Source organism: Ornithodoros turicata, unplaced genomic scaffold (assembly GCF_037126465.1).
Source record: "Ornithodoros turicata isolate Travis unplaced genomic scaffold, ASM3712646v1 Chromosome86, whole genome shotgun sequence".
Classification (NCBI taxonomy): domain Eukaryota; kingdom Metazoa; phylum Arthropoda; class Arachnida; order Ixodida; family Argasidae; genus Ornithodoros; species Ornithodoros turicata.
In genome coordinates, this window is record NW_026999394.1 from 26,301 (window position 1) to 34,116 (window position 7,816).

Sequence of the window (7,816 nt, forward strand, 5' to 3'; positions counted from 1 at the left end):
CGTCACAGACGTAAAAGGCTCCCCTAACATAACCTTGGTCAGTCTCAACGGGTGCATATTCTACATAAACTGATACACTTCCCAACAATTGAAATACAAAGCAGGCTCTCCTGACTTAACCTTGGTCAATCCCGAGGGGTGCATATTCTACATGAACTGACCCGCTCCACACACCATCAAAGACGATGTCACGTAATAGACTTTACCAGAGGTTTTATTTTGACCACCTCAGCCTTTAGTAGCTCGCACAATAATGATCATCATATACTCTTCATCGTCTTCCTTCCTCCTCCTTCCCCTTCGTCGTCCTTCTTCACACCGGGCCCCAATGCTGTCACAGACGTAAAAGGCTCCCCTAACATAACCTTGGTCAGTCTCAACGGGTGCATATTCTACATAAACTGATACACTCCCCAACAATTGAAATACAAAGCAGGCTCTCCTGACTTAACCTTGGTCAGTCCCGAGGGGTGCATATTCTACATGAACATACCGGTCCGACACCCATCAAATACGTAAAAGGCTCCCCTGTGGGGAGCCTTTTGCAAAAGTGCTGCAAAAGTTTAAATATTTTTATTAGTGGCCAATGTATAAATAAAGCAGCTGGAAAACAAGAAGCAAGTAAAACGGTGATCTTATCTTCGCCTTGAAAGTTACGACCGTAAGCGTTTGTCCGGTGAGCTTTTGTTTGTGTCCAGGGAGATACACCGTATGAGCGGTGCAGTCCCTTGAGAAGGTTGCCTTATTTCAGGGAAGGAATCTGACCAAAACGCATTGTGTCACCAAAATAGTTGTTCTTAGGCCAAACTCCAAAGCGCGTTGTCCTCTCCTCTAGCATTACATGATAACTCATTGCAGTTATGCTCCTACATTTGACCCGAACGTGAAAACCATAAACTCCGAATTTAAAATTATCCCAGCATTTTGTTCCACGTTGATATGTTATCTCTCGTTGCACCACAAGGGAGACCTTTAATTTTGCTCCCTACACTCTTAGAAAAAAAGGTGAAGCAGTTACACCTTTTAGAAGGTAATAGTTGTCACTATATGTTGTGCCTAAAAGGTTGCGAAGTTCTATCTGCTACCTCACTCTCAAAACAGAACTTCAACGCGTAGCACGTTTTCCCGCTTCTGATTCGGTCAGCCACGGGGGCGTACGCCTTTCTGTAGCGATTTGGATAAATGATGATTTCATTTACCACCACATTTTACACCCTTTATTAGACGCCATGTTGACCACGGTGACAACTATAGAAGTTACCCCCTTTTCACACCCTTCTTTCTTTCTTCTCCCTGATTTGAAATGGAGAATGCATCGGAAAGTAAAACAACAGGAAACGAGAAACCGCACTTATGAGGTTACCGCATACGCATAGTTGTGCACGGCGTCACTTCGTATTTTACACTTTGTTATCCTTGTTTCTTTCTACTTCTTCTTCTTCTCCTTGGAATACGTAGTAAGCAACACGCGTCTTTTTTTTTTCTGTCTGATATAACATGCTGTGTTTCATCCTTTCTTTTTTCTTTTTTTGGTTCTAATAAATACATCCCCTTGTACGTGCGTATTTAGCGAATCAATGCACCACGCAGCAATTTCCACGCGCTGTATAATCTGAATCCCTGTCTCGTTCATGGCCATAACCTTGTCATCTTGTTTACGGTTGATGTCGAATTTTGTTTTATTTTTGATATCCCACGTGCACATGTGGCTGTGAACGCGTGCTTGCAAAGGAAATGCCATGTACAAAGTACAGGTAGGTTAGTTGTAGTTGTACGAGGTAGGTTAGTTTTTGTATTTTACGTGCACATGTGGTTGTGAACGCGTGCTTGCAAAGGAAATGCCATGTACAAGGTACAGGTAGGTTAGTTGTAGTTGTACAAGGTAGGTTAGTTTTTGTATTTTACGTGCACATGTGGTTGTGAACGCGTGCTTGCAGAGGAAATGCCATGTACAAGGTACTTACTGGAAAGTCAATTCTCGTCGGGGACTTTTCAGAAATCTCATTGATACAGATATTTATGAAGGAATCACGTACACCTGTATGGAGTGTCCTATAAAAGCCAGGCAGTTCCGATAGTGTACATACATCTGAAATATCCTCTCTATACAGGTAAGCACTTCTTTGAGAGATAACCGCTTTTTATTACTTCCTGTACTGTACTAGCATGGTTCTCTGTTTGAAGTACTTTGCGTTGGCTATTATGTGGTGTAATGCAATTGAATACATCTAATCACTTCGTAACCACGGCTCCTTTGGCACAGTTCTAACCCTACCACGTTTGTGATATGATAAGATGTCGGTCTGTTCCTCCTTCAAAATATCTCGACTCAAAGATGACTCTGAAAAACGAGGGCGTTGGAAAAAAAGACTCCTGTAATAGTATCCATTTATCGCCAGAAAAGCGTATTCTCAGCGTCAACGTCAAAGTTTTAGAAGCCTAACCTTAAATGCTAAACTCGCAACTCATTCTCCACACGAGACAGTTCATGTTCTGAGGCTGGAACACATGTCTAGAAGGACAAACACAAACGTGTTCATCATTTCTTTAATCATTTTTCACTTTCACGGAGGAAGCGAGGTTTCTACCGAAACTATTTCTGAGGACTTCAAACAAACAAGCTCTTTTATTCTCTTTCTCCAGGAAAGTTTCAACGATCTCTTCGTGGACACAATGACGCCTCTACGTTTCGCTGTTGTCTTCGTCCTCCTCTTTGGTAACACTAATATGGGATCTAATATAGGATGTTGTGAAAGTTTGATCAAACCAAAAGTTCCACTTCGAGAGCTGCGGTAGTTTGCAACCGACAATTATTCTACCATGTCTACTATGTGGGGATGTCCTAGGATAGTACAAGAACCAGTAATTTATCCATACCCTCTGCACCACCCTAAAACTCCCCAAATGTTCTGTGACGCCCCCTACATTTTCGACGTGTGTATCCCCTACAGAGAGTGCCCTTAGGATTCTGGTTTAGATACATCACAGTGATGATATGTTATGATAACGTAACCATAATAATGACGCACCCCCCATTTTTTCCAACACCCCTCCACGCTTAGAATTCTGGGTAAACCACTGAAAAGAACACACGGTGTTGGAAACATTGGCGGGTTCCGAACTAGGGTTTTTGTCCCCGTCTTTTACCCCTAGCGGATTGCTCCAGGATAATTCAGCTTTAGTTAGGTTGAAAAGTATGGCGAAACTGACTGAAAAACACCGATATACACCCCCCCTATCCTTTCCTTTTTCCTTGAACATGTCCTTCGCCCTAAGACAGCAGAAAGTTTTCTACACGAAGGCTTTCCTCGTCATTCGGTAACACGTTCAGAGAGATGAGGTAGTCACGTGAACAGGTGCCCAGGACGCGTAACAAGCTGTCGAAAGCGCGTGACGTAACAGCTCACCTGGTGCGATCCAAGTTGCGGGGAACTTGAGAGTGCGAGAAACTCGAAAACTTCCCTTTCTTTTTAAGGTGTATTTGTCGCCAGTGAAGCTGCACCTGAAGGACACGAGCTTGAACGTAAGTTCCTTTGGAATTATTAACGATGTTACCGTATAGCCATCATTGTGAGGACGTTTCCCTTTGCAGGTCGTGACGATGACTTCGGTGTCTGCACTTGTGTTCAGGGTATTACATGCCCTCATAACATCCCTTGCACAAAGTTTAGCGAGTGTAAGAAATGCTTCGTTCTCGGTGGACTAAAACATGACTGACCGGCAACCCTTAACAACGAAACGATCAACTGCACGTATATGAAATAAGAGTCCCTGGCATTCTCTTTCACCAACATGATCATGGGTGGCGGGAACTTTTGAGGGCAATAAATTGTACTAAGCAGCAGACGTTGCGTTCGTTTATTTCTCTTTCGATTTTCTCTACGACTGCATTTTCATCGGATCCCGTGCGCCTGCACAACTGCACGCCGTGCAGCGATAACAACACATGCCGTCTGAAAGCCCAGCTTTACTGCGTAACACTCTCGCCATCAACCATTTTGCCGAACAGTTAGGACACAGTTAGAACAGTTAGAACAGTTTGCATTTATCGGTTCACAGAAGAGTGGATCCTTTTTCTAAGGATTATCGTATACATTTACTCGAACACGTAGAGACTGACCAAGGTAAGGTCAGGAAAATCTTCACCTGACCTAACCTTGGTCAGTCTCTACGTGTTCATATCTATACATAAACTGACCCACTCGCCAAAGTGTAAAAAATTCATAAAAGGCAGTCCTTACCTGACCCTGGCCAGTCTCGACGGGTGCATGTTCTACATGAACCGACCCACCCCAAGTGTGAAATACGTAACAGGGTGTAGAGGCCTAAACTTGGTCAGTCTCAACGGGTGCATATCCCACGTGAAGTGACTCAATCTACAACGCATGAAAAATATAGAAGGCTCTAGTAACCTACCCCTGGTCAGTCTAGACGGGTGCATATTCTACGTGAACTGACCATCTCCACGACGTCTGAAATACACAAAAGGCTCTGAAAGGCTCTACACGAACTGACCCACTACCACACGTGTAACTAACAGCCCAGCACACCATTAATCAGATTCCTACAGCTTGGGACAAAAGTTTACGCAACACCGGTGTGCAGTATTTCTCCAATGGAGCGACAACCTAGCAGCAAGCTGGAGCGGGCACACATACTGAGAGATGGAAGGAATAGCCGGCCACCCATTTCTTATTCGATCTCTTCGTGATAGCTCACATGGGGCCGCTCCTATGAAGAAATGGGCAGGCGCCGTGTTCCGTAAACTTTTGCCACAAAGCTGTACAACAACAGAGCATATGAAATGAATCTGCGGCACAGTGCCAGGTCCCGATTCAACATGACTCGAACACACACAGGCGACTAAAATAACTGATCGTGTACTTACGAATAAAACGTGTTCCCATGACAGAGCTGCTTTCTGTTCGACGAGAGCCGAAATCGGGACAGAAACACGTTACCATATACGTCGTTTCTACGAAGGTGCTCACATTTCCACAATAAATGACTTTCGAAAAGCGAAATCACACGGAGAGCAGCGCGAGAAACAAAGTCTCGCAAAACCGAAACTTTAGAGAGGATCACGTGGTGGACAGGACGTAATGGCGATTTTGACCCGAGCGACCGCTAGAGGGCGGCTATGCCAGTCTGGAAGGAAGAGCCGCTCCTTGCATTTCCTTCTTCGATGGATACTGCCCCAGAGTTAAAGAGATGTAGACGCCTGAAACTCAACTGGAACTCGAGTCCTGATCGGCGATGATGGAATAGAAGCGTCAGATGCGCTGGAGAGCTCGTGGGTCCAGGAGTAAAGATCCACCAGGACAATCACATGAACAACATCCTAAAGAAGCATTTGGTCCCTCGGATCAATTTCCATTTTCGGTAACGAACCATACGTGTTTCAACGAGACTCGGCGCTAGCTCACAAAAGCAGCGATGGTGCACGGCTGGAGCAGAGGAAGTCTCAGTGATTTCATCTCGGCACAGGAGTGATCCCCATACAGTCCTCATCTCAATCACTCTTATCTGCGGAGTATAATAAGCACGGACATGTTGTACTCCTGACTGCAGACTCCTTCGAGTCTCATTCGAGGAAGGCGTGGGACAAAATGGATGACTACTACCTGCGACACATACTGTCAACTCCTTCCTGCGTCGTCATCTGCGAGTGCATCCCTAACAGAGGCGATGCAGTTAACAGGTCTGGTTTATTTCGAGTAAATGTATTACGTTGAGCTGAAAATATTAGAAAATACGAATTATACAACTGAGGAGTCATAATTGAGGACAATCCGGATACAGCTTCACCACGCGACACACGCAAGGCCAATCACTGCACAGATCTGAGGATAATCCAATAACGTCAAGTAACAGGGGAGTAGTTGTGGTGTCCAGTTACTCCATCGTATAAAAAGCGTTCCCCCGAGACTGAGGACACCAACGATAGAACGTCGGACAGCCCCATCGGCGGCTGTATCATTGCACCGTTTCTCAAAAAACCCCTTCTCCTCGCAAGGCGGGACTAGTTGTAACTGCCGTAACGAACGTTTCTCAACTGTACCTGAAGCGTCAGTCACGAGAACATTTATTCATTAATTAAGCCAGCGCTGTCTCATGTAACAAACATCACAACCACATCTAGTCTCTCATACAACACACAACTGCCTCACAGTGATCGCTCCATAGTACCGAACGATTCATAGACGCTGTGTGTGTCGCATAGTCTCTTCCTCCGTTTCTGATATTTGCCTTTCGCCGTATTTCGAGTGATTTCGACGGCAGATATACCACGTCGTTGTTGTCCAAACCAAAACCATGCACCCACATGGTCCCGCGGTCATCCTCGTCGTTCACAGTTGGATCAGAGAATTGGATAGCTGTGACGTAAGCCCTTTTCAAAGCCAATTATCCAGCAGTCACGCCCTGCTATTTTTGCCCGATAACTCTGCCCCAGTTGTACTGAATACAGTTAGAGGTCGATGTATCTACTCGATAGTAAAGCATCGTGAGAACGTTGTCCTGCAGAGTATTCGCTATTCACGGAAATCATCATGGTCCCTTTAAGTTCATTGATTTTCCCATCACTTTCCCGCTTACCTGGTAGTGACCTGGTGCTACAGTGTCTTGTGTTTCCTAGGAGTGGTGGTCACGCCGACACCACTGATTCAAACTGCCACCGTAAGGCACGCGTTCCCAGATGGTGGTGGCGGTGGTAAAAAGGCTTGCCGATGTCGCCCTCACATGGTCGCATTCCTTCCTAGGTATGATCCTAGGCAGAATATTTCACAGAATTGTGTCACCGGCACCAGTTAACTTCATGCGTCGTCGTCATCGCCTTCAGCTAGGGGAGCACCCGTGACGAACATTTTTAATTATAAACGCATCCGCCACACCAGTAAAGTTGAACGACTGGCGCTGAGGTTATGTAACAGTCGCCAAACTCGCATCTCGCGTTTGCGGTGATCGCCGCGGTAACAGTTGCAATGTGGGTAAGCTTACACTCTTAAAAATGAACTTCACCTCATAGCACGCTCCTAGCCAACCATCATCTCAAATGATATCGTTATCTGCCCTGATTTGTTGAAAACAGGGGACGGACGCCTTTTCTGTAACACTTATGCTGTTCATAATTGTCACAAAAAAGGCGTCCGCCCCCTGTTTTCAACAAATCAGGGCAGATAAAGATATCATTTGAGATGATGGTTGGATAGGAGCGTGCTATGCGGTGAAGTTCATTTTTAAGAGTGTATGTCTGCCACCTACAGTCATTCGGGTCGCCATAACTCGCAACACGTTGCGTTTCCTGGGTCAGGAGGTCACAGCTGTATCTCACGCGTGATCGGGGCGGTTTAGCCGTGCCGGCTATCACGGAGCGCTCTCTAGCACTGCAGATCCGGGCTCTCTTTGAGGCGCTTCACAATCCTGATCATCCAGCGTGACCACGCCCCCCTCCCTTGACTCCGCCCCCTCTCCCGGCCCCGCTTCCCCTTGGGTGCCGCGCGCCTTCACGCCCGGTCCTACAGCTGGCTAACCTTTTCAGTGACTTTCTTCGTTTACTCCACTCTTAGAAATGAACCTCACCACATAGCACGCTCCTAGCCAACCATCACCGCGAATGACAACGTTCTCGTCATAGATTTGTTGAAAACGGGAGGAGGAGCCTAGTTTGTGCCGGCCTCTCCTGTGGTTTTAAACAAATCAGGGTCGAGAACGTTGTCATTCGGGATTATGGTTGGCTAGGAGCGTGCTATGTGGTGTAGTTCATTTCTAAGAGCGTAGGGTACTTGCTCCGAAGCAACCATACGCGATGACGTCA

The 7,816-nt window shown here is 46.0% G+C and overlaps 1 long non-coding RNA gene across 1 annotated transcript; it reads left to right on the forward strand.

Annotated features, from left to right (window-relative positions):
* The first annotated feature begins 1,950 nt into the window (after positions 1-1,950).
* Positions 1,951-3,846, forward strand: LOC135374623 (uncharacterized). The gene is made up of 4 exons (XR_010417034.1): positions 1,951-2,111; positions 2,644-2,716; positions 3,476-3,523; positions 3,593-3,846. It is a non-coding gene; the product is annotated as an uncharacterized LOC135374623 (long non-coding RNA).
* Positions 3,847-7,816: the final 3,970 nt, after the last annotated feature.